The sequence below is a fragment of the Phyllobates terribilis genome, unplaced genomic scaffold (genome assembly GCF_046119375.1).
Source record: "Phyllobates terribilis strain yellow unplaced genomic scaffold, ASM4611937v1 Scaffold_710__1_contigs__length_769263, whole genome shotgun sequence".
Taxonomy (NCBI): Eukaryota; Metazoa; Chordata; class Amphibia; order Anura; family Dendrobatidae; genus Phyllobates; species Phyllobates terribilis.
Genome location: NW_027363470.1, coordinates 647,737 through 673,565, shown reverse-complemented (window position 1 = coordinate 673,565; position 25,829 = coordinate 647,737). Strand labels below are relative to the sequence as shown.

Genomic DNA, 25,829 nt, shown 5'->3' with positions numbered 1-25,829 from the left:
GCTGAATGTCGCTGAGAAGCTCACAGAGACCGCCATAAGCAACAGTTTAACAGAATGCCACAGACTAATCAACCAAACTTTTTGGGTTGGGTTCTCTTTTATAGTCTGCAGGCATTAAATGAAAGAAGTCAGTGTTCCAGCAGAAGGAGACAACGTTTCAGAAAAGGCATTGTAGCAAACCAAAAAAGAAATTTTAAGCGCAGCAGAGTAACCAGCGCACATACCTGTTAGCTCAGGTGAGTTTAAAAGGCTGCTGTTGATAACAAGGGCATTTGCTAAATAGATGGTGTGTGTGCAACAATATACTGAAAGGTCAATTATATTGTGCAGCTTATCTCACCACCTGTAGTTATTTAGGTGAAAGCTCCAAAATGCTTGCCTAATATGTCTGTTTATCCAAAAGGAAGTAAAAAGGGAGAGCTAGAAAGATAGCATTGCATCACATTACATGGCAATGCAATGCACAGTTGCTGAAGTTGAACCAAAATGAGCTTGTAATCTGGCTTCTGCAACTTTGAACATGAAAAATCCAATGAGGAGAAGAAAAGCAAAGCCAAAGAGTCCATCCCAAAATCCGACAAACAAGCAAAATGAACAAAAAACATTGAATTCAATTCTTTCTGATTTTAGAAACTGCATTAAAGAAGGGGTGCACCGGTCCTGGAGATACTGCAATACCAGGTCAATGCGTGGAGTGGACAGAGCAAGCTCTTTTTCCATCTCCCTGTTCTAAAAATCCATTTAATATATGGTCCCCAGATAGGGGACGTATCAGATATTAAACTGATAAGAACAGATACTACACTTGATCTTAGCCAAAAGGCCGAGAAGCGATAACCAGAATTGGTTTCAAACTACGGAGCCACCCAAGGATCCTGAAAAGTCCATTTGTGGAGATGAGCTCCTGGACTCCCGTTAAGAAGACATGTTGTCAACCTCTAGATCCCTTACATGCCTGCACTTTTCGGCTTGCTGCTGCTGCAATCCACGCGTTTTAGATCTGCATAACTCCACCTCTTTAAACACAGCACCTTCACCCCCTGCTGTTCCCACCCGCCTCAACACCGTTGGAAGGGAGGAGAACCAATTAAGGCGGGGGGTGGGGTGGAACGAGCAGCTGTCTACCCTTAGCAGGAGGGCTCCTGATTACATACCTCTCCTGCTGCTGCTGCTGCTGGCTGTCCAGCAGCAGACTGAAGGTGGCTGCTGCTGTGCACAGGTATATAAAGGCTCAGAGCCTATTATGACACGCGCAGCCAGCGTTCCATTGCCACATTCCATCTACTGCAGGCAGGATACCTGGCTGGCTGAATGTCGCTGAGAAGCTCACAGAGACCGCCATAAGCAACAGTTTAACAGAATGCCACAGAGTAATCAACCAAACTTTTTGGGTTGGGTTCTCTTTTATAGTCTGCAGGCATTAAATGAAAGAAGTCAGTGTTCCAGCAGAAGGAGACAACGTTTCAGAAAAGGCATTGTAGCAAACCAAAAAAGAAATTTTAAGCGCAGCAGAGTAACCAGCGCACATACCTGTTAGCTCAGGTGAGTTTAAAAGGCTGCTGTTGATAACAAGGGCATTTGCTAAATAGATGGTGTGTGTGCAACAATATACTGAAAGGTCAATTATATTGTGCAGCTTATCTCACCACCTGTAGTTATTTAGGTGAAAGCTCCAAAATGCTTGCCTAATATGTCTGTTTATCCAAAAGGAAGTAAAAAGGGAGAGCAAGAAAGATAGCATTGCATCACATTACATGGCAATGCAATGCACAGTTGCTGAAGTTGAACCAAAATGAGCTTGTAATCTGGCTTCTGCAACTTTGAACATGAAAAATCCAATGAGGAGAAGAAAAGCAAAGCCAAAGAGTCCATCCCAAAATCCGACAAACAAGCAAAATGAACAAAAAACATTGAATTCAATTCTTTCTGATTTTAGAAACTGCATTAAAGAAGGGGTGCACCGGTCCTGGGGATACTGCAATACCAGGTCAATGCGTGGAGTGGACAGAGCAAGCTCTTTTTCCATCTCCCTGTTCTAAAAATCCATTTAATATATGGTCCCCAGATAGGGGACGTATCAGATATTAAACTGATAAGAACAGATTTTTTTTTTTGACTGAATATATCTTTTATTAGCACAAAAAATAAGTTAACAGACAGTGTACAGTGCCGCAGCCCAGTACACACAGAATTCTACATCATATTTACATAGCATGAGGATACGACGCACTAACTAGACACATCACACCCCTATGCTACACAAAACACTCAATCTGAAAGAAAAGCATGTCAATCAATACAGTACGACGAACCGTGATAAGGGATGGGGATTGGGAAAAAGGGGATGGGGAGGGGAAAATCACAGGCCCGAAGCTTTATTGAAAGACAAGACACATAAGGGGAGAGGGGGAGGAGGGGTTTAGTCCTCGTCCTCGTCCTCCGGACCGTCCATGATGGAATAGTCTCTGAGCAGGCTGTGGATCAGCCTGCGGCAGTCCTGGATGGACATCCTCTCCCTCCTCAAGATGAGCCGGTTCCTGGCGACCCAAACGGCATCCTTGAAGCAGTTCATAAGGCGCCAAGCCTCCTGGATGGCTCCGACGGTATGAACCCCAGGGAAGAGTCCGTAAAGCACAGAATGGTGCGATAGGCTCGCCCTGGGGACAGAGTTCCTCAGGTCGTCCTCAAGTGCAGTCAATAGGCTCTGTGCAAATCCGCAGTCCCAAAAAGTGTGCAAAGATGTTTCCTCCACGAAGGGGCACCTTGGGCAGTACCGGGTCTTGCACAGGTTCCGGGCATGCATGAATGACCGGACGGGCAGTCCGCCCTGAATCGCCATCCACGACAAGTCCTTGTGCCCGTTGGTCAGCCTGTCAGACGACACATTTGTCCACACAGTCTCCAGCGTGTCCTGGTGAAGTCCTGTGATGTTCTCCACGTCATCCTTGGCTCTGATTAGCTTGTGGATAGTTTTGGGCTTCCACAAGTCGGGCTTGAGTCCCTCCAGTTGATGCTCCCCCACAAATCGAACGACGTCTCCGTAGAACCATGGCGTCGTCCAGTTGTAGGGGAAGGAGCTGTCCCACTTGTCCCAGCCGAGTCGCCTCCAAAGAGGAAGCAGGAAGAAGCGAGACATGGACCTGCCCGCGGAGCCATTCTTGACTTGCAAAGTCCGGCGGACACAATCACACACAAAAGAGGATCGCAGGAGGGTGGGGATATCTGGAACGCCCTTCCCACCCTTGCGAGGCTCCTTGTACATGACGGCCCGCCTGACTCTGTCCATCTTGGATCCCCAGACAAAGTGAAACACTGTCCTGGTAATGGCCCTGCACACAGTGACGTGTGGGGGCCAGGCCTGCGCCGTGTACTGCAAGACGGGCAGGACCTCATTACGCAGGATGAGTGCCTTACCCTCACAAGTGAGGTGTCTGAGGCTCCAGAGTCCGATCCGTTGCTTCACCTTGGCCAAGCGTTCTTGCCAGGACTTGAGGGCCGCTCCTTCCTTCCCGAACCAGACTCCCAGCACCTTGAGGAAATCCGGTTGAATGTTGAAGGGGAAGGGGGCGGAGGAGGCCGGCTGCCAATCCCCGAAGAGCATGGCTTCCGACTTCCTGCAGTTGACTTTGGCCCCTGAAGCCCGGCCGAACCTCTCACACGTCTGGACGAGGGCGTCGACTGAACCACGATCAGCGCAGAAGACGGTGACGTCGTCCATGTAGAGCGAGCACTTGACCTCGTGTCGTCCCGGACCCGGTGCGGTGATCCCTCTGATCTCTCCATTCTGCCGGATAGCCTCTGAGAAGAGTTCTATAACACAAACAAAAAGAAGAGGTGATAGAGGGCAGCCTTGTCTGACCCCAGAGAGGACAGGGAAGGGGTCAGTCTTCCAGCCGTTCACCAACACCGAGCTGTGGATATCAAAATACATCAGACGGACATACGAACAAAACATGTTACCCAAACCTAACCGGTGCAGAGCTCGGCCCATGAACTCGTGGGAAACCCGGTCGAAGGCCTTCTCCTGATCCAAGGAGACCAGGGCCGCGTGTGCGCGGCGGACCTTGATGTACTCGACCGTGTCCCGCACGAGAGCGAGGCTGTCTGCGATGCGACGTCCAGGGATGCCGCAGGTCTGGTCCGGGTGGATGATCCGTCCGATGACCGTCTTAAGTCGTGTCGCCATCGTCTTGGCCAGGATCTTGTAGTCCACGTTGAGCAGAGTGATGGGACGCCAATTCCTCAGGTCGCACCTCTCTCCCTTCCGCTTGTACAGGATCGTGACCATTCCTTCCCTCAAAGATGGAGGCATTCTACCCTCCACCACCATCTCCTCGTACAGGTCCAACAGGTCCGGACAGATGAGGTCTCCCAGCGCTACATAGAGCTCCGCTGGAAGACCATCACTGCCCGGGGTCCTGCCGGTCCTAAAGGATTTAGCGGCAGAGAGCAATTCGCCCACCATCAGAGGTTTGTCCAAGGCTGCCGTGCCTGCAGGATCAAGATGGTTAGTGATACCTGACAGGAACTTATCAGCAGCGTCGGGGTCGGTAGTCTTGTGGGAGTAGAGTTCGCTGTAGAAGTCGCTGACGACCCTCATCACGTCCTCCTTCCCACGTCGCATGTTTCCGCTCTCGTCTCGCAGCTCGTTCAGGGGCGTGTGACCGGCATGAAGTTTCCTGAAAAAGAATGAGTTACATTTCTCACCCTTCTCCAGATTCTCCACTTTGGAACGGAAGATGATAAGAACAGATACTACACTTGATCTTAGCCAAAAGGCCGAGAAGCGATAACCAGAATTGGTTTCAAACTACGGAGCCACCCAAGGATCCTGAAAAGTCCATTTGTGGAGATGAGCTCCTGGACTCCCGTTAAGAAGACATGTTGTCAACCTCTAGATCCCTTACATGCCTGCACTTTTCGGCTTGCTGCTGCTGCAATCCACGCGTTTTAGATCTGCATAACTCCACCTCTTTAAACACAGCACCTTCACCCCCTGCTGTTCCCACCCGCCTCAACACCGTTGGAAGGGAGGAGAACCAATTAAGGCGGGGGGTGGGGTGGAACGAGCAGCTGTCTACCCTTAGCAGGAGGGCTCCTGATTACATACCTCTCCTGCTGCTGCTGCTGCTGGCTGTCCAGCAGCAGACTGAAGGTGGCTGCTGCTGTGCACAGGTATATAAAGGCTCAGAGCCTATTATGACACGCGCAGCCAGCGTTCCATTGCCACATTCCATCTACTGCAGGCAGGATACCTGGCTGGCTGAATGTCGCTGAGAAGCTCACAGAGACCGCCATAAGCAACAGTTTAACAGAATGCCACAGACTAATCAACCAAACTTTTTGGGTTGGGTTCTCTTTTATAGTCTGCAGGCATTAAATGAAAGAAGTCAGTGTTCCAGCAGAAGGAGACAACGTTTCAGAAAAGGCATTGTAGCAAACCAAAAAAGAAATTTTAAGCGCAGCAGAGTAACCAGCGCACATACCTGTTAGCTCAGGTGAGTTTAAAAGGCTGCTGTTGATAACAAGGGCATTTGCTAAATAGATGGTGTGTGTGCAACAATATACTGAAAGGTCAATTATATTGTGCAGCTTATCTCACCACCTGTAGTTATTTAGGTGAAAGCTCCAAAATGCTTGCCTAATATGTCTGTTTATCCAAAAGGAAGTAAAAAGGGAGAGCTAGAAAGATAGCATTGCATCACATTACATGGCAATGCAATGCACAGTTGCTGAAGTTGAACCAAAATGAGCTTGTAATCTGGCTTCTGCAACTTTGAACATGAAAAATCCAATGAGGAGAAGAAAAGCAAAGCCAAAGAGTCCATCCCAAAATCCGACAAACAAGCAAAATGAACAAAAAACATTGAATTCAATTCTTTCTGATTTTAGAAACTGCATTAAAGAAGGGGTGCACCGGTCCTGGAGATACTGCAATACCAGGTCAATGCGTGGAGTGGACAGAGCAAGCTCTTTTTCCATCTCCCTGTTCTAAAAATCCATTTAATATATGGTCCCCAGATAGGGGACGTATCAGATATTAAACTGATAAGAACAGATTTTTTTTTTTTTTTATTTTTTTTTTAACCAAATCAGATAGGCCGGAGCATAAGCTCAATCAAATCGACTTACAAAAGCCTTTCATTGACACTTAGCCTTTCATCACACTTGGTATATAATCAAAAATAAAACCAAACCTTATCATCAGGTACATTATACACTACTAATTAAACTTTACCAAAAACCTCCACTTTTTAAACTTCCAGATCCCTTCAGCATCTATAATACTTCCACGTTCCTGATCCCAGAGGTATATTACATACATACGTGACAGAATCAATCTCAAACATTCATTAACTGACATTTTCTTCCTTTTAAAAACTAACAAATTCCTCGCATCCCACAAACTTTCAATTACACACACCACCAACAACCATAAAATCCTATCCTTAATTCTACTACATGCACCCATCCCAAACATAGCAAGTTTCCAATTAACATACTTTACACCCACCAATTCCTTGCAAAGTCCCCCTATACCCTTCCATACATCATATGCAAAATCACAATCCCATACCATATGTCTAACATGCTCTCTCAAACCACATCCATCCCTCGGGCATACCTCAGATTTAACTAAATCCTTCTTCTTTTGCACATCTCTAACAGGCAAAATGTCATGCAATATCATCCAAGCGATATCTCTCTGTCTGTTAGTCACACCATCTATACTTAATTTTCTCCACATCTCGGTTACTTCCTCCCCTCTCAACCCATTGATATTACATACCACCTCACGCTCACGCACCATCCTAATGACTTTCTTCTTTTGCCTAAAATCACTCATGTTAACGGACAACAAATCATACTTCCTTACAAATTTCTCAACACAACCATACCATACAGGACACTTAAAAGCAACAGGCACTCTAGCATCCCTTTTGACCCACTTTAAGCCATAAAGCATCCATCCAGCCGAATACTTCATCATATAAGCACACTTATTACTTTTCCCTAGAACCACCACCACCATTTTCACGTAACTAATCCCTAAAAAGAAATCAATATTTGGAAAATCCAAACCACCATTTACACATAACTTATAGACATATTCCCGTTTCAATTTCTCCATGCGACTTCCCCAAAGAAAATTAAAGATGAATTTCTCAGTTTTCCTAATTTTCTTAAAAGCAGCAGGATATACATTCGCAACAAACAACAAAATAGGCAAAATAACCGCCTTAATAATCAGAACTTTCCCAGTCAGAGTTAGTTCTCTCATTCGCCAAAAATTCAACTTGCGCACCACTCTCACCCCACAATCTTCCCAACTCTCATTTCCTTTCAAATCATCATTAAACTTAATCCCAAGCACCTTTATTGCACCATCCTCACACCTCACACCATCCATCCGTACATTCCTCTCACCAAAACATTTAAAGGAACTCTTAGTCCAATTGACCTTAAAAGCTGAGACACTACAAAACAAACTTAATATCAACCTTGCCCTACTCATCGCAGCCATATTCCCACTCACAATCACTACATCATCCATGTAACCTAGAATTCTCACATCCTTTCCATTACTCCTAGGAATAATCACACCTCTCATAACCTTATCCTTCCTAACCATACACATCAACACTTCAATCACACTAATAAACAAAAAAGGGGACATAGGGCACCCCTGACGCACTCCTGATTTAATTCTCACTTTCTCACTCAACCACCCATTCACCAAAAATTCACTTGAAACATTACAATACAAACTCCTAACACAGTTTACAAAATTCCTGGAATAACCCATCTTAGACAAAACCTTAAACATAAAGCTATGTGACACACGGTCAAAAGCTTTTTCAAAATCAACCGAAAACAACAAACATTTCTGCTTACGACTCATACAATCCCCAATCACATCACGCAACAACACCAAATTTTCAGTCATACTTCTCCCAGGCACTGCACACACTTGATCTTCATCCACCACACCGCCAATCACTTCCCGCATCCGGCTAGCCAACAATTTACTAAACACCTTATAGTCTGCATTCAAAAGGGTGATTGGCCTCCAATTCCCCAAATCCTTTTTATCACCTTTCTTATGAACCAAAACCACCACCCCATCTCTCATAGATTCACTCAACATATTCTCCGTGAACATATACTGGCACACCTCCAATAAGTCATTTCCCATCGTGTCCCATTCCTTAACATATAACTCCACGGGCAGTCCATCCTTCCCAGGTGTTTTATTCTTACTCGCAGACATCACCACTTTTTTAACTTCATCCAACACAATTACATCATCCAATATTTCACGTTCATCCTCACCCAAACAACCTTCTAAACACCCCAAAGCATCAGTCAACATCCTATCATCAACCCATTTTTCCCCATACAACTCCTTATAAAACAACACCACCTCCTGCATCACATCCTTCCCACTCACACACACCCCATCACCATTCACCACCTCATCCATATCTACTTTCTTCCCAAAAACTTTTTTGAAAAAAAACCTTGTGCATTTCTCATTTTTCTCCAAATGTTCAATCTTAGAACGGTAAATAATTTCTTTCCCTTTACCCTCAATATATTTCTTAATCTCTTCTTTCACTTGACACATCAAAACATCCACATCCACTCCAATCATCCTTAACTTCCTCAGCCACTCCAGTCTAGAGCTTAAATCATTAAATTTTGCTCTATTCATTGCTGCTTTCCTCCTGCCCCTTTTTCTAAAGAAAAAACCAATCTCACTCTTCATCCAGTCCCACCACTCAAGCACATTCCTGAAATCACTTTTTTTATCCCTCCACCTAACATACATTCGCCTAAAATCACGCATGATCCTATTATCTTCCAGCAAACGCACATTAAGTTTCCACACGCCACCACCATATACAAAGGAAATCTTACCTTCTAGACGTGCCCTCAAACACACATGGTCAGAGAAGGGAACATCTTCCTGCTGGAAATTCCTACAAATAACATTTTGTGAAGAAAAGAAGATACGGTCTATTCTAGACTCTATGCCTCCCCTGTCGGCCTTATAGGTCGCAGGAGGTGGATTACCTAAAAAAACTTCCGCAGCATCCTGTAAGGAAAAATCCGCCACAAGACTCTTGAGTCTTTTACCTGTAACATCCATCTTATCCCCCTCCGTCACACAATTGAAATCTCCAACAAAAATTATTGGCATTTTGCCAGATAAAAAAAAACATAATTTCTCAAAAATTTCCAGCCTCTCCCCTTTATCTATTGGTGCATACATATTTACCACCCTAACCCTCCACCCCCTACAATTTAACTTACATATTACACACCTCCCCGCCTCCACCACCATGTAACTTTCTATCTTAACACTATAACCCTTCACCAAAACACCTACCCCACAATTTTTATTACATACAGAACCAGACCACACACTTTGACCTAAAGGCCATGCATTTTCACTTAAGGGATCGGAGATCCCACACTCCTGGACACAGTATACGTCCGCATCCAAGTTGCTCAAGTAGTCCAAAATTGCCACTCTTCTCGACTCAGATTTAATCAGCCTAACATTTAGCGACAAGATGCTGAGAGCAACTTGGGCACCCATCTATTAATTTGATGTGGCAGGTCACGACAACATGCCCACCTGTACATCATCCTAACCCTTCTGGGGGTAGGACGCTGGACGTGCAGATATCGTAGTTTGTGCCTTCCCCCAAAAAAGACACATCTTGGGGATCGGATGCAGTAGGGTACACCCGGGCTGGACTCACACTGCAGTCACTTAAAGGGGAAAAGGATGGTTCAGTTTTCTTCTTTTTCTTCACTGAAGCGCCTCCATCTTCATCTGAACTATAATCCCGCCGCTGGGGGTCAAAGTCCCCCTGACCTCCCTCCTCCTCAAGGTCAGAAACGACATCGCTCCAGGCCACATGCGGTGTTCTGGTCAGATCAGACTCCTCTTCCCCGTGCAATGTAACCATCATGTCTGGAATTTCAGCCTCCAGATCCTCCACCGGGGCCACTTCCATGCCTATACGATCATCAGTTATTGTCTCAGACTCACTGACATCTGAAGCCACAGACGCGGCCCTCTGCACCGGTGGCTCAGGTGCCAGCTCCATATTTCCTCTTACATTCACACGAACCAGTTCTGGAAAAGCAACCCGAGCCTCCTCCTCATCCAGGAAAGCCAGAGTAGATATCGGAGCAGTCGGAGTTGGAGCAGTCGGAGTTGTAGCTGTGGGTGCAGGAGATTCATTTCTTCTCCTTCCCCTTCCCGCTGCCCCTGCATATGAACCAGGATGGAATATACAGTCTCTGAAGGCATGCCCCTTCTCTCCGCAGAGATTACAGACTATTTCATTTTTGCAATTATTGGAAGAATGACCCACCTCATTGCACTTCCTGCAAATAATCTGTCTGATGTCGCATGCTTCCTGAGTATGGCCATACCTCCTACAATGACGACAAAACCTGGGCGCATTGGGGAAGAACAGGTAACCCCGCTCACTCCCAATGGAAAAATTTGATGGAGGATAATGTATACCCCCTGGTTCATCAGGACTTTCCCGGAACTTGACCATGAAACGATATTTACCGGTCCATAGTTCCTCCTCATTCATGACTTTTACTGCCACCTTGGTAATATAGCAGTGCCTATTTAGAAAGGCATAAATCAAAGCCAAGTCCACATGTGGGTTGTACATGAAAACAGTCAGAGGTACCTCTTTGGAGCAATACAAGATGACAAAAGTCAGCCCATCCAAATATTGATTGTCCAGATTCTTTTTCAAACAATCATAGAAATTGTTGCAAACAGCCATAGAAGTAAATACAAGATTATACTTGCTTTTGAATTGCTGGAGGCACAAGATTTCTTCCTTCTTCACTTCAAGGAGTCCAAACAAAATCTCCTTCACCACGAAGCTGAGGGTAAAGATTCCTTCTTTGCCTTCTTCCACATCAATCTGGATTCCAAACTTCACTCGAGCCTCACCGGGCCCAGCGTATCGAATGCGTCCCATTATCGCTAGTCGTGTCTACTGGCCAACTCCTTATAGCAGCAAGTGGCTTAAGCCATAAAATGGCGATGCCACAGGGCCAAGAGTTAACGCACAGACAGCCAAATGACTAGACCCATTACAGATCTGAGCCAAAAGGCCGAGAAGCGATAACCAGAATTGGTTTCAAACTACGGAGCCACCCAAGGATCCTGAAAAGTCCATTTGTGGAGATGAGCTCCTGGACTCCCGTTAAGAAGACATGTTGTCAACCTCTAGATCCCTTACATGCCTGCACTTTTCGGCTTGCTGCTGCTGCAATCCACGCGTTTTAGATCTGCATAACTCCACCTCTTTAAACACAGCACCTTCACCCCCTGCTGTTCCCACCCGCCTCAACACCGTTGGAAGGGAGGAGAACCAATTAAGGCGGGGGGTGGGGTGGAACGAGCAGCTGTCTACCCTTAGCAGGAGGGCTCCTGATTACATACCTCTCCTGCTGCTGCTGCTGCTGGCTGTCCAGCAGCAGACTGAAGGTGGCTGCTGCTGTGCACAGGTATATAAAGGCTCAGAGCCTATTATGACACGCGCAGCCAGCGTTCCATTGCCACATTCCATCTACTGCAGGCAGGATACCTGGCTGGCTGAATGTCGCTGAGAAGCTCACAGAGACCGCCATAAGCAACAGTTTAACAGAATGCCACAGACTAATCAACCAAACTTTTTGGGTTGGGTTCTCTTTTATAGTCTGCAGGCATTAAATGAAAGAAGTCAGTGTTCCAGCAGAAGGAGACAACGTTTCAGAAAAGGCATTGTAGCAAACCAAAAAAGAAATTTTAAGCGCAGCAGAGTAACCAGCGCACATACCTGTTAGCTCAGGTGAGTTTAAAAGGCTGCTGTTGATAACAAGGGCATTTGCTAAATAGATGGTGTGTGTGCAACAATATACTGAAAGGTCAATTATATTGTGCAGCTTATCTCACCACCTGTAGTTATTTAGGTGAAAGCTCCAAAATGCTTGCCTAATATGTCTGTTTATCCAAAAGGAAGTAAAAAGGGAGAGCTAGAAAGATAGCATTGCATCACATTACATGGCAATGCAATGCACAGTTGCTGAAGTTGAACCAAAATGAGCTTGTAATCTGGCTTCTGCAACTTTGAACATGAAAAATCCAATGAGGAGAAGAAAAGCAAAGCCAAAGAGTCCATCCCAAAATCCGACAAACAAGCAAAATGAACAAAAAACATTGAATTCAATTCTTTCTGATTTTAGAAACTGCATTAAAGAAGGGATGCACCGGTCCTGGAGATACTGCAATACCAGGTCAATGCGTGGAGTGGACAGAGCAAGCTCTTTTTCCATCTCCCTGTTCTAAAAATCCATTTAATATATGGTCCCCAGATAGGGGACGTATCAGATATTAAACTGATAAGAACAGATTTTTTATTTTTATTTTTTTTTTTTTCCCTCAGATGGGGAAATCCACGGTCTATAGTCACGACCAAAGGAACTTCCTTCCAAACAGCTGCATCATCTCAACGACACAAATGCTGCTCCCATCATCACCGGAAAATTTTTATTTCTTCTTTTTAAACCTTACACAGAAAACAAGATCAAGAAGTATTTACAAAATATCTCCACTTTTTAACTTTCCATATTCCCTCCGCATCCACTTCCCCTCTCCTCTTTTTGTCCCATAGGAAACACACATACATCTTCCCCATAATCACCTTCACACTATCCTTTACAGCAATTTCCTTCCTTTTAAACACATACACATTCCTCACATCCCATAACACTTCCTTTATACACGCAAGCATCAACCACAAGACTCTTTCCTTCGTCCCATCACATATTCCCAAACCAAACATAAACAACTCAAAGGACAACAAATTCACACCACACAATTCTTTACACAAAGGCCCCATTCTCCCAATCACATCTCTAGCATACTGGCAATTCCAAAAAACATGCAACACACTTTCCCTTCCACCACAGCCATTTCTTGGACACGTTTCACTCCTCACTAAACCTCTATTCCTCTGAAACTCTCTTACTGGCAACACTCCATGCAAAGACTGCCACACAACCTCACTCTGCTTATTTGTCATACCACCCATCCGCACCTTCTTCCATACTTTTTGCACATCACACCCTCTCACCAAATTTATTCCACTCTCCATTTCTCTACACTCAATCATCCTGTACACAGCCTTCTTATTTCCCAACAACCTCACATCCACATCACACAACTCATACTTCACCAAAAACTTATAAACCCACACATACCACACGGGCACCTCAAAAGCAACCGGACACCGCAAATCCCTCTCTCTCCACTTCAAACGAAAAGAATAAGCCCCAAATAAATATCCACACATACATGAAAACTTTCCATCGCCCATAATCACTTTCAGCACAAACACCACAATATTCACACCCAAAAAAACTTCTAAATTTGGAAAACCCAAACCACCTTTCTCCATACGCTTCACCAACACTTCCCTCCGCGCCCTCTCCATTTTAGAATTCCACAAAAAAACAAACAAAATCCTATTCAATCCTCTCAAAACCATATAACCTGGTGGAAACACAACTGCAACATATAAAAAAATAGGCAACACCACGCTTTTAATGACTAAGATTTTTCCAAAGAAAGTAAGGCTTCTCAACTTCCAAAAACATAACTTCTTTTCAACCTTCTCTTTCGCGTCATCCCAACTTTCTTTCCCATCCAATCTTTCTGAAAACTTCACTCCCAAAACCTTAATGGGCCCACTCACTACGTTCACACCTACATCTCTACTCAAAATACCACTTCCAAAAACCTTACACTCACTCTTTTCCCAATTCACTTTAAATGCAGACGCACCACAAAAGATAGACACTAACAACTTCACCCGCCTCACCGAACATTCAGAATCACATAATACACACACGTCATCCATATAACCACTCACCTTCCACTCTCTTCCTCCACCTCCCGGCACTTGCACACCTCGAACCACTTTATCCTTCCTCAACATACACAACAAAGGTTCAATTGCACAAATAAAAGCCACAGGGGATAACGGACACCCCTGCCTCACGCCCGAATGCACATTCACTCTCCTACCGACATAACCGTTCATTAAAACACAACTATAAATATCTGTATATAGACTTCTCACTCTCCCAACAAAATCAGCAGGAAAACCCATTCTCAGCAACACTCTAAACAAAAAACCATGCGACAACCTATCATACGCCTTTTCAAAATCCAGGCTCAACAAAAACACACTCTTCTTCCGGCTCATACAATCCCATAGACAATCTCTCAATATACACACACACTCGTGAATCCGTCTCCCAGGTACTGCACAACACTGCTCATCCCCAATCACACTCTCTATCACATCACGCATCCTATTTGCCATTAATTTTGCGTAGATCTTATAATCACAGTTCAATAATGTTATTGGCCTCCAGTTTTTCAGACTCTTCAAATCACCCTTTTTCGGAATCAATACAACCATACCTGCACGCATACTACCTGCCACCTCCATATTTTCCCACATATACTTACAAAAATCCACAAAATCACTCCCAATCACATCCCACATCATGCGGTAAAATTCTACTGGAAGACCATCCTCCCCCGGCGTCTTATTCAAAGCCATACTACACATAACCTTCCATACTTCATCACTTGTCACAGCATCCATCAGCCTCTCTCTTTCCGCCTCATTCAATTTACTCTCTAACGTACTCAAAACATCATTCTCCAAACACTCATCCCTCCACTTTACAGCATACAAATCCTCATAAAACTTTGCCACTTCCTCACACATATCCTCTCCACTCACCTCGCTTCCATCTGCTCCATTCAACACACACATACTTTGCTTTTTCCCAAAAACCTTCTTGAAAAAAAAACGTGAACATTTTTCATCATACTCCAAATTATCAACTTTTGCTCTAAAGACAATACTCCTCCATTTTTCCAACAAGAACTCATGAACCTCCTTTTTCACTTGTAAAATATCCTCCTCCACCTCCATCCCTCCCTCCCTCAATTTATACAAGAAACTTAAACGTGTATTTAAACTCACAAAATGTCTCCTCTTGACTGCTGCCATCTTATAACCCAAATTTTTGAAAAAAATTTTTGTCTGTTTTTTAACCCAATCCCACCACCCACAAACATTCCCAAAACCAATTTTACACTCACACCACTCCTCATACCGTCTTGCATATTCCTTTCTTACTTCCTCATACTCCAATAACTTAACATTCAACTTCCACAAACCTTTCCCAAACACCCCATTCACATTCACATCCAACTCACACGACATGCACACATGATCTGAAAACAAAACATTCTCCTGCTTATAGTCAACAGGAATCATATTTTTTGAAATAAAACAGTAATCCAATCTAGATTGTATTCTTCCACTTTCGGAAAAGAAGGTATTTAACAAAGGCCTCACTTTACATACACTTTGCATATCATGCAAATCAAAATCACTAACCAACTCTAACAAAGTTTTCCCAGACACATCCACATTCACTCTCCCCACATCACAATTCATATCACCCACAATCACCACAGGCATTCTTCCCGGAACAAAAAGTTTAATTTTTTCAAATAACTTTTTCCGGTCATTTTTCTCCACCGGCGCATAAACATTAATAACACAAAATTTAACATTTTTATACTCAAAATTTGCTAAAATGCACCTCCCCACATCAATCACCACATAATCACTCAAAACCACCTCCCTCCCTTTAACTAAAATCCCCACACCATCATTTTTATTACATGCACTCCCCGACCACACAGATGCTCCATGAGACCATTCATCTCCTCTCACCCCATCCACCACTCCACACTCTTGCAAACAAAAAATCGATGCATTCTTCATAGCCAAAAAATCAAAAATTGCAGCCCTCCTGGCCTTATTTTTAAACACTCTCACATTTTGTGAAATTATAGTAAAACCCATTTTTTCCTTTTTTAAACCTCCTAAAAAAAATGAAAACAGAAAAGTTACAAAAACACTACAAAAACTCCACTCACAAGAAAAAGCCTTTGACTTAAGTCAAAGCTTATAATAGGCATTATCACGCATATTGCAAGGCAACCTTAACCAGCACCCCCACTATCTTCTTCCACCATCTGAACCGAGCAACTCGTTTCCGAGCCGCTAGCAGCATCACCATCACCCCACCTTGCTTTCTTGGCACCCACTTTTCGCTGCGGTGCCTTGATATCTTCTTCATCATTTGCCCCACCACCCTCCCTGTGACATTTTCTACTCCCCCCACCCTCATCGGAGAAGTACTCCTCAATATTCTCAGGATCTGAAGGGTGTGATGACCCTTCCCCAGTTTCCATACAATCTGCAGCATCTACAACGTCCTGAAAGTCCAACGTATCCGGACACCTTCCTTCTCCCGCTGCATTCATCTGCCCCTCCATTCTCCTCAATTCTTTCACAAGCTCCTTCTCCATTTTAGGTGCCTTTTTCTCCTTCTGGTAAGCAGGCCTCAGACTCACAGTTTCAGGGGCAGACCTTTCACTCCGCCTCCTCTGCTCTCTCTCCATTCTAGCAGTTTCTCTTTCTATCTGCTGCAAAACCCTCCTCTCCTCCTCCTCCTTTTTCCTCTCCTTATCAGTTTTCCTGGGCACACCCTGCGGGCAATCTTTAAACATGTGCTCACCACTTCCACACATGTCACAAGCCTTGGGCTTCGGGCACGCACTTGCCACATGCCCCTCCTCTTTGCAGTTACGGCAACATTGCCCTTTCTTACATGCATCCTGCACATGTCCAAAGCAGTAACATTTCCTGCAATACATAGGCTGCCCTACATAGTAAAGGAAGCCCCTATGTCCCGCCACAGAAAAATTCGCAGGAGGATGTCTAAAGCCTCCCACACTTCCAGGATCCTTCTTCAGTTTCACCCGAAACTTGTATTTGCAGTTGAAAATACCTAAAGAATTAAACTGCTTTTCCCCTTTACGCACATAATCACAGTACCGTGCAAGGAAGCCTTCAAGCAATGCTGGCTCAGTAAAAGGGTTATAAACTGTTACCCACACAATCTTTTCTTGAAGTCCAAACAAGGGTTCAAACCACACCCCTTCCAAGAAAGGATCATCAGTGTGACTCCGAAGCCACTCAAACACATCAAGGCAGGTATTTTCTTCTACAAAAGTCACGTCATATGTACCTGATTTAGGAAACTCGTTGACGCTGTAGAAGTCGCCTCGTTTTGCTCCAGCTTTTCCTTCCAAAAGTTTCTCCACGATGAAGGACACATTATTCCTCTCGGAAACTGATGGATCCACTCCAATTCGGATAGTATTCTTCACGAAGTTCATCTTCAAAACCTGTCGGTATAATACCACAGAAAATCGCCAAATCCTTTCGCAAAAAGGCCTGGATTCCTCCAGAGAACTCGCACCTATCAGGCTGCAACCAAATGGTCTTAGCCAAAAGGCCGAGAAGCGATAACCAAAATTGGTTTCAAACTACGGAGCCACCCAAGGATCCTGAAAAGTCCATTTGTGGAGATGAGCTCCTGGACTCCCGTTAAGAAGACATGTTGTCAACCTCTAGATCCCTTACATGCCTGCACTTTTCGGCTTGCTGCTGCTGCAATCCACGCGTTTTAGATCTGCATAACTCCACCTCTTTAAACACAGCACCTTCACCCCCTGCTGTTCCCACCCGCCTCAACACCGTTGGAAGGGAGGAGAACCAATTAAGGCGGGGGGTGGGGTGGAACGAGCAGCTGTCTACCCTTAGCAGGAGGGCTCCTGATTACATACCTCTCCTGCTGCTGCTGCTGCTGGCTGTCCAGCAGCAGACTGATGGTGGCTGCTGCTGTGCACATGTATATAAAGGCTCAGAGCCTATCATGACACGCGCAGCCAGCGTTCCATTGCCACATTCCATCTACTGCAGGCAGGATACCTGGCTGGCTGAATGTCGCTGAGAAGCTCACAGAGACCGCCATAAGCAACAGTTTAACAGAATGCCACAGACTAATCAACCAAACTTTTTGGGTTGGGTTCTCTTTTATAGTCTGCAGGCATTAAATGAAAGAAGTCAGTGTTCCAGCAGAAGGAGACAACGTTTCAGAAAAGGCATTGTAGCAAACCAAAAAAGAAATTTTAAGCGCAGCAGAGTAACCAGCGCACATACCTGTTAGCTCAGGTGAGTTTAAAAGGCTGCTGTTGATAACAAGGGCATTTGCTAAATAGATGGTGTGTGTGCAACAATATACTGAAAGGTCAATTATATTGTGCAGCTTATCTCACCACCTGTAGTTATTTAGGTGAAAGCTCCAAAATGCTTGCCTAATATGTCTGTTTATCCAAAAGGAAGTAAAAAGGGAGAGCTAGAAAGATAGCATTGCATCACATTACATGGCAATGCAATGCACAGTTGCTGAAGTTGAACCAAAATGAGCTTGTAATCTGGCTTCTGCAACTTTGAACATGAAAAATCCAATGAGGAGAAGAAAAGCAAAGCCAAAGAGTCCATCCCAAAATCCGACAAACAAGCAAAATGAACAAAAAACATTGAATTCAATTCTTTCTGATTTTAGAAACTGCATTAAAGAAGGGGTGCACCGGTCCTGGGGATACTGCAATACCAGGTAAATGCGTGGAGTGGACAGAGCAAGCTCTTTTTCCATCTCCCTGTTCTAAAAATCCATTTAATATATGGTCCCCAGATAGGGGACGTATCAGATATTAAACTGATAAGAACAGATACTACACTTGATCTTAGCCAAAAGGCCGAGAAGCGATAACCAGAATTGGTTTCAAACTACGGAGCCACCCAAGGATCCTGAAAAGTCCATTTGTGGAGATGAGCTCCTGGACTCCCGTTAAGAAGACATGTTGTCAACCTCTAGATCCCTTACATGCCTGCACTTTTCGGCTTGCTGCTGCTGCAATCCACGCGTTTTAGATCTGCATAACTCCACCTCTTTAAACACAGCACCTTCACCCCCTGCTGTTCCCACCCGCCTCAACACCGTTGGAAGGGAGGAGAACCAATTAAGGCGGGGGGTGGGGTGGAACGAGCAGCTGTCTACCCTTAGCAGGAGGGCTCCTGATTACATACCTCTCCTGCTGCTGCTGCTGCTGGCTGTCCAGCAGCAGACTGAAGGTGGCTGCTGCTGTGCACAGGTATATAAAGGCTCAGAGCCTATTATGACACGCGCAGCCAGCGTTCCATTGCCACATTCCATCTACTGCAGGCAGAATACCTGGCTGGCTGAATGTCGCTGAGAAGCTCACAGAGACCGCCATAAGCAACAGTTTAACAGAATGCCACAGACTAATCAACCAAACTTTTTGGGTTGGGTTCTCTTTTATAGTCTGCAGGCATTAAATGAAAGAAGTCAGTGTTCCAGCAGAAGGAGACAACGTTTCAGAAAAGGCATTGTAGCAAACCAAAAAAGAAATTTTAAGCGCAGCAGAGTAACCAGCGCACATACCTGTTAGCTCAGGTGAGTTTAAAAGGCTGCTGTTGATAACAAGGGCATTTGCTAAATAGATGGTGTGTGTGCAACAATATACTGAAAGGTCAATTATATTGTGCAGCTTATCTCACCACCTGTAGTTATTTAGGTGAAAGCTCCAAAATGCTTGCCTAATATGTCTGTTTATCCAAAAGGAAGTAAAAAGGGAGAGCTAGAAAGATAGCATTGCATCACATTACATGGCAATGCAATGCACAGTTGCTGAAGTTGAACCAAAATGAGCTTGTAATCTGGCTTCTGCAACTTTGAACATGAAAAATCCAATGAGGAGAAGAAAAGCAAAGCCAAAGAGTCCATCCCAAAATCCGACAAACAAGCAAAATGAACAAAAAACATTGAATTCAATTCTTTCTGATTTTAGAAACTGCATTAAAGAAGGGGTGCACCGGTCCTGGAGATACTGCAATACCAGGTCAATGCGTGGAGTGGACAGAGCAAGCTCTTTTTCCATCTCCCTGTTCTAAAAATCCATTTAATATATGGTCCCCAGATAGGGGACGTATCAGATATTAAACTGATAAGAACAGATACTACACTTGATCTTAGCCAAAAGGCCGAGAAGCGATAACCAGAATTGGTTTCAAACTACGGAGCCACCCAAGGATCCTGAAAAGTCCATTTGTGGAGATGAGCTCCTGGACTCCCGTTAAGAAGACATGTTGTCAACCTCTAGATCCCTTACATGCCTGCACTTTTCGGCTTGCTGCTGCTGCAATCCACGCGTTTTAGATCTGCATAACTCCACCTCTTTAAACACAGCACCTTCACCCCCTGCTGTTCCCACCCGCCTCAACACCGTTGGAAGGGAGGAGAACCAATTAAGGCGGGGGGTGGGGTGGAACGAGCAGCTGTCTACCCTTAGCAGGAGGGCTCCTGATTACATACCTCTCCTGCTGCTGCTGCTGCTGGCTGTCCAGCAGCAGACTGAAGGTGGCTGCTGCTGTGCACAGGTATATAAAGGCTCAGAGCCTATTATGACACGCGCAGCCAGCGTTCCATTGCCACATTCCATCTACTGCAGGCAGGATACCTGGCTGGCTGAATGTCGCTGAGAAGCTCACAGAGACCGCCATAAGCAACAGTTTAACAGAATGCCACAGACTAATCAACCAAACTTTTTGGGTTGGGTTCTCTTTTATAGTCTGCAGGCATTAAATGAAAGAAGTCAGTGTTCCAGCAGAAGGAGACAACGTTTCAGAAAAGGCATTGTAGCAAACCAAAAAAGAAATTTTAAGCGCAGCAGAGTAACCAGCGCACATACCTGTTAGCTCAGGTGAGTTTAAAAGGCTGCTGTTGATAACAAGGGCATTTGCTAAATAGATGGTGTGTGTGCAACAATATACTGAAAGGTCAATTATATTGTGCAGCTTATCTCACCACCTGTAGTTATTTAGGTGAAAGCTCCAAAATGCTTGCCTAATATGTCTGTTTATCCAAAAGGAAGTAAAAAGGGAGAGCTAGAAAGATAGCATTGCATCACATTACATGGCAATGCAATGCACAGTTGCTGAAGTTGAACCAAAATGAGCTTGTAATCTGGCTTCTGCAACTTTGAACATGAAAAATCCAATGAGGAGAAGAAAAGCAAAGCCAAAGAGTCCATCCCAAAATCCGACAAACAAGCAAAATGAACAAAAAACATTGAATTCAATTCTTTCTGATTTTAGAAACTGCATTAAAGAAGGGATGCACCGGTCCTGGAGATACTGCAATACCAGGTCAATGCGTGGAGTGGACAGAGCAAGCTCTTTTTCCATCTCCCTGTTCTAAAAATCCATTTAATATATGGTCCCCAGATAGGGGACGTATCAGATATTAAACTGATAAGAACAGATTTTTTTTTTTTTTCCCTCAGATGGGGAAATCCACGGTCTATAGTCACGACCAAAGGAACTTCCTTCCAAACAGCTGCATCATCTCAACGACACAAATGCTGCTCCCATCATCACCGGAAAATTTTTATTTCTTCTTTTTAAACCTTACACAGAAAACAAGATCAAGAAGTATTTACAAAATATCTCCACTTTTTAACTTTCCATATTCCCTCCGCATCCACTTCCCCTCTCCTCTTTTTGTCCCATAGGAAACACACATACATCTTCCCCATAATCACCTTCACACTATCCTTTACAGCAATTTCCTTCCTTTTAAACACATACACATTCCTCACATCCCGTAACACTTCCTTTATACACGCAAGCATCAACCACAAGACTCTTTCCTTCGTCCCATCACATATTCCCAAACCAAACATAAACAACTCAAAGGACAACAAATTCACACCACACAATTCTTTACACAAAGGCCCCATTCTCCCAATCACATCTCTAGCATACTGGCAATTCCAAAAAACATGCAACACACTTTCCCTTCCACCACAGCCATTTCTTGGACACGTTTCACTCCTCACTAAACCTCTATTCCTCTGAAACTCTCTTACTGGCAACACTCCATGCAAAGACTGCCACACAACCTCACTCTGCTTATTTGTCATACCACCCATCCGCACCTTCTTCCATACTTTTTGCACATCACACCCTCTCACCAAATTTATTCCACTCTCCATTTCTCTACACTCAATCATCCTGTACACAGCCTTCTTATTTCCCAACAACCTCACATCCACATCACACAACTCATACTTCACCAAAAACTTATAAACCCACACATACCACACGGGCACCTCAAAAGCAACCGGACACCGCAAATCCCTCTCTCTCCACTTCAAACGAAAAGAATAAGCCCCAAATAAATATCCACACATACATGAAAACTTTCCATCGCCCATAATCACTTTCAGCACAAACACCACAATATTCACACCCAAAAAAACTTCTAAATTTGGAAAACCCAAACCACCTTTCTCCATACGCTTCACCAACACTTCCCTCCGCGCCCTCTCCATTTTAGAATTCCACAAAAAAACAAACAAAATCCTATTCAATCCTCTCAAAACCATATAACCTGGTGGAAACACAACTGCAACATATAAAAAAATAGGCAACACCACGCTTTTAATGACTAAGATTTTTCCAAAGAAAGTAAGGCTTCTCAACTTCCAAAAACATAACTTCTTTTCAACCTTCTCTTTCGCGTCATCCCAACTTTCTTTCCCATCCAATCTTTCTGAAAACTTCACTCCCAAAACCTTAATGGGCCCACTCACTACGTTCACACCTACATCTCTACTCAAAATACCACTTCCAAAAACCTTACACTCACTCTTTTCCCAATTCACTTTAAATGCAGACGCACCACAAAAGATAGACATTAACAACTTCACCCGCCTCACCGAACATTCAGAATCACATAATACACACACGTCATCCATATAACCACTCACCTTCCACTCTCTTCCTCCACCTCCCGGCACTTGCACACCTCGAACCACTTTATCCTTCCTCAACATACACAACAAAGGTTCAATTGCACAAATAAAAGCCACAGGGGATAACGGACACCCCTGCCTCACGCCCGAATGCACATTCACTCTCCTACCGACATAACCGTTCATTAAAACACAACTATAAATATCTGTATATAGACTTCTCACTCTCCCAACAAAATCAGCAGGAAAACCCATTCTCAGCAACACTCTAAACAAAAAACCATGCGACAACCTATCATACGCCTTTTCAAAATCCAGGCTCAACAAAAACACACTCTTCTTCCGGCTCATACAATCCCATAGACAATCTCTCAATATACACACACACTCGTGAATCCGTCTCCCAGGTACTGCACAACACTGCTCATCCCCAATCACACTCTCTATCACATCACGCATCCTATTTGCCATTAATTTTGCGTAGATCTTATAATCACAGTTCAATAATGTTATTGGCCTCCAGTTTTTCAGACTCTTCAAATCACCCTTTTTCGGAATCAATACAACCATACCTGCACGCATACTACCTGCCACCTCCATATTTTCCCACATATACTTACAAAAATCCACAAAATCACTCCCAATCACATCCCACATCATGCGGTAAAATTCTACTGGAAGACCATCCTCCCCTGGCGTCTTATTCAAAGCCATACTACACATAACCTTCCATACTTCATCACTTGTCACAGCATCCATCAGCCTCTCTCTTTCCGCCTCATTCAATTTACTCTCTAACGTACTCAAAACATCATTCTCCAAACACTCATCCCTCCACTTTACAGCATACAAATCCTCATAAAACTTTGCCACTTCCTCACACATATCCTCTCCACTCACCTCGCTTCCATCTGCTCCATTCAACACACACATACTTTGCTTTTTCCCAAAAACCTTCTTGAAAAAAAAACGTGAACATTTTTCATCATACTCCAAATTATCAACTTTTGCTCTAAAGACAATACTCCTCCATTTTTACAACAAGAACTCATGAACCTCCTTTTTCACTTGTAAAATATCCTCCTCCACCTCCATCCCTCCCTCCCTCAATTTATACAAGAAACTTAAACGTGTATTTAAACTCACAAAATGTCTCCTCTTGACTGCTGCCATCTTATAACCCAAATTTTTGAAAAAAAATTTTGTCTGTTTTTTAACCCAATCCCACCACCACAAACATTCCCAAAACCATTTTTACACTCACACCACTCCTCATACCGTCTTGCATATTCCTTTCTTACTTCCTCATACTCCAATAACTTAACATTCAACTTCCACAAACCTTTCCCAAACACCCCATTCACATTCACATCCAACTCACACGACATGCACACATGATCTGAAAACAAAACATTCTCCTGCTTATAGTCAACAGGAATCATATTTTTTGAAATAAAACAGTAATCCAATCTAGATTGTATTCTTCCACTTTCGGAAAAGAAGGTATTTAACAAAGGCCTCACTTTACATACACTTTGCATATCATGCAAATCAAAATCACTAACCAACTCTAACAAAGTTTTCCCAGACACATCCACATTCACTCTCCCCACATCACAATTCATATCACCCACAATCACCACAGGCATTCTTCCCGGAACAAAAAGTTTAATTTTTTCAAATAACTTTTTCCGGTCATTTTTCTCCACCGGCGCATAAACATTAATAACACAAAATTTAACATTTTTATACTCAAAATTTGCTAAAATGCACCTCCCCACATCAATCACCACATAATCACTCAAAACCACCTCCCTCCCTTTAACTAAAATCCCCACACCATCATTTTTATTACATGCACTCCCCGACCACACAGATGCTCCATGAGACCATTCATCTCCTCTCACCCCATCCACCACTCCACACTCTTGCAAACAAAAAATCGATGCATTCTTCATAGCCAAAAAATCAAAAATTGCAGCCCTCCTGGCCTTATTTTTAAACACTCTCACATTTTGTGAAATTATAGTAAAACCCATTTTTTCCTTTTTTAAACCTCCTAAAAAAAACGAAAACAGAAAAGTTACAAAAACACTACAAAAACTCCACTCACAAGAAAAAGCCTTTGACTTAAGTCAAAGCTTATAATAGGCATTATCACGCATATTGCAAGGCAACCTTAACCAGCACCCCCACTATCTTCTTCCACCATCTGAACCGAGCAACTCGTTTCCGAGCCGCTAGCAGCATCACCATCACCCCACCTTGCTTTCTTGGCACCCACTTTTCGCTGCGGTGCCTTGATATCTTCTTCATCATTTGCCCCACCACCCTCCCTGTGACATTTTCTACTCCCCCCACCCTCATCGGAGAAGTACTCCTCAATATTCTCAGGATCTGAAGGGTGTGATGACCCTTCCCCAGTTTCCATACAATCTGCAGCATCTACAACGTCCTGAAAGTCCAACGTATCCGGACACCTTCCTTCTCCCGCTGCATTCATCTGCCCCTCCATTCTCCTCAATTCTTTCACAAGCTCCTTCTCCATTTTAGGTGCCTTTTTCTCCTTCTGGTAAGCAGGCCTCAGACTCACAGTTTCAGGGGCAGACCTTTCACTCCGCCTCCTCTGCTCTCTCTCCATTCTAGCAGTTTCTCTTTCTATCTGCTGCAAAACCCTCCTCTCCTCCTCCTCCTTTTTCCTCTCCTTATCAGTTTTCCTGGGCACACCCTGCGGTCAATCTTTAAACATGTGCTCACCACTTCCACACATGTCACAAGCCTTGGGCTTCGGGCACGCACTTGCCACATGCCCCTCCTCTTTGCAGTTACGGCAACATTGCCCTTTCTTACATGCATCCTGCACATGTCCAAAGCAGTAACATTTCCTGCAATACATAGGCTGCCCTACATAGTAAAGGAAGCCCCTATGTCCCGCCACAGAAAAATTCGCAGG

General features: G+C 44.1%; 7 non-coding genes and 1 pseudogene across 7 annotated transcripts; all 8 read right to left on the bottom strand.

Moving 5' to 3' along the window:
* Positions 1-644: 644 nt before the first annotated feature.
* On the bottom strand, positions 645-835 carry LOC141236575 (U2 spliceosomal RNA). The gene has a single exon (XR_012302229.1). It is a non-coding gene; the product is annotated as a U2 spliceosomal RNA (small nuclear RNA).
* Positions 836-1,950: 1,115 nt separating this feature from the next.
* Positions 1,951-2,148, bottom strand: LOC141236740 (U2 spliceosomal RNA). The gene has a single exon (XR_012302382.1). It is a non-coding gene; the product is annotated as a U2 spliceosomal RNA (small nuclear RNA).
* A 2,521-nt stretch (positions 2,149-4,669) lies between these two features.
* On the bottom strand, positions 4,670-4,791 carry LOC141236770 (U2 spliceosomal RNA; annotated as a pseudogene).
* A 1,115-nt stretch (positions 4,792-5,906) lies between these two features.
* LOC141236741 (U2 spliceosomal RNA) lies at positions 5,907-6,098 on the bottom strand. Its single transcript, XR_012302383.1, has one exon. It is a non-coding gene; the product is annotated as a U2 spliceosomal RNA (small nuclear RNA).
* A 6,192-nt stretch (positions 6,099-12,290) lies between these two features.
* On the bottom strand, positions 12,291-12,484 carry LOC141236742 (U2 spliceosomal RNA). Its single transcript, XR_012302384.1, has one exon. It is a non-coding gene; the product is annotated as a U2 spliceosomal RNA (small nuclear RNA).
* Positions 12,485-18,617: 6,133 nt separating this feature from the next.
* LOC141236675 (U2 spliceosomal RNA) lies at positions 18,618-18,808 on the bottom strand. Its single transcript, XR_012302325.1, has one exon. It is a non-coding gene; the product is annotated as a U2 spliceosomal RNA (small nuclear RNA).
* A 1,115-nt stretch (positions 18,809-19,923) lies between these two features.
* Positions 19,924-20,114, bottom strand: LOC141236574 (U2 spliceosomal RNA). Its single transcript, XR_012302228.1, has one exon. It is a non-coding gene; the product is annotated as a U2 spliceosomal RNA (small nuclear RNA).
* A 1,115-nt stretch (positions 20,115-21,229) lies between these two features.
* LOC141236739 (U2 spliceosomal RNA) lies at positions 21,230-21,420 on the bottom strand. The gene has a single exon (XR_012302381.1). It is a non-coding gene; the product is annotated as a U2 spliceosomal RNA (small nuclear RNA).
* Positions 21,421-25,829: the final 4,409 nt, after the last annotated feature.